Raw genomic sequence first — 1,704 nt, 5'->3', positions numbered from 1 at the left:
TGATACATGCTACAACATGCTTGAACCTTAAAGACTTCATGTGGAGTGAAATAAGTCAGACACAAAAGGACAAACACCATATGACCCCACTCATGTGAAATACTGACAGTGGGCCAAGCATGAAGGAAAGACCAGGAATACTAAAAGCAGGCCAAGCACGGAAGCAAGGCCACTAGTGGGTGCCAGAGGCTGGGAAGAGGGAGAAATGGGGAGCTGTTTTTTCAGAGATACTGAAATAGGTGTGTTTTCAGAGGCCTGTTATTTCAGAAGTGGATGATCAATCCTTCTTCCTAGTCTGTCTTAATCTGGGAGGTCCACTAAAACTTCTCCACCAAGGGCGACCCCTCTCTGCTCAGTGGTTAAGTAGTGATTTGAGCCCGCTAGAAGTTCCTCAGGGAGAAAGATGTTGCAGTCTGCGTTCATAAATATTTCCTGCTGCCAGTGACTCATTTCAGTCCATAGCAACCCTTGACTGTGCTACCAAGCAGACTCTGGCCATTTCCCTCCCATGCTGTAACACCAGGACACCTTCCCTCAGACCCCACAGGGCAGATCTGCTCCATTCTATAGAGACACTGTGAGTCAGAATCAAGTGGGCAGTGCACACAAAACCACAACTGTGAAATATGCATATGTTTCCATTGCCATTGAGCTGACACCGACTCATGGTGACCCTATAGGACAAACAGAATTTCCCTGTAGAGTTTCCAAGGCTGTAACTTTACAGGAGCAGGCTGCCTCATCTCTGTTCTACGGCGCAGCTAAGGGTTTGCACAGAGACCAGCCAGTCTCCTGTGCAGCACTCATCCTACCAAGCCTCCAGGGCTCCTCCATGTACTCTCAGGAGAAGATGAAAAGCATTTGAAAATGGACGGCGGTAAAGGTTGTCCAACACCGTGAATATAAGTAATGTCACTAAATTGCACGTTTAAAAAGGATTAAAATGAGAAATATTTTGTCATACACATTTTACTGTATCCATTTTTTGTTTTCTTGTTGTTCAAATGCAATCCATATTGAAGGCAGTATTCGTTGATCTTCTGCAGGAAGCATTTCAAGTCCTCCTCACGGTCAGCCAAAACTGTGTGTCATCTGCATAATGCAGGTTGTTAATGATCTTGATGCCATGTTCATCTTCATAGAGTCCAGCTTCTTAAATTATTTGCTCAGCATACAGATTGAATAGATATCGGGAAATTATACAACTCTGACACATACCTTCAGAGCAGTCTGAACTTCCTTCTTCATCATGATAGGCTCTTGATCTTATGTTGTTTTGTGAAATTCTTCTGTGTCAGCCAATTCCTTTTGGTACAATGACTCTGTATACTCCTCCCATCTTCTTTTAATGATTCCTGGATCATTTTATATTCTGCCCAAAGCATCCTTAAATATGCAACTTGAGGTTTGAATGTGTTCTTCAGTTCCTTCAGCTTAAGAAATATTGAGTGGGTTTGGCCCTTTTGAGTTTCTGACTCCAGCTCTTTGTACATTTCATTATAATACTTTACTTTGTCTTCCTGTGCTGCCCTTTGAAATCTTATGTTCAGCTCTTTAACTGCTTGATTTCTTTCTTTTGGCTTCTCGATTCTCTAGTGCAATATTCAGAGTTTCATCTAATATCTATCTTGGTCTTTTCTTCCTCCCTTTCTTCCTTCCTTTTTCCCCTTTTCATCCTTCCTTTGTAATGACCTTTGCATTCTT

The sequence above is a fragment of the Elephantulus edwardii genome, unplaced genomic scaffold, assembly GCF_000299155.1.
Source record: "Elephantulus edwardii isolate Elephantulus edwardi_28Jun2011 unplaced genomic scaffold, EleEdw1.0 scaffold00019, whole genome shotgun sequence".
NCBI lineage: Eukaryota > Metazoa > Chordata > Mammalia > Macroscelidea > Macroscelididae > Elephantulus > Elephantulus edwardii.
This window is presented reverse-complemented; position numbering follows the sequence as displayed.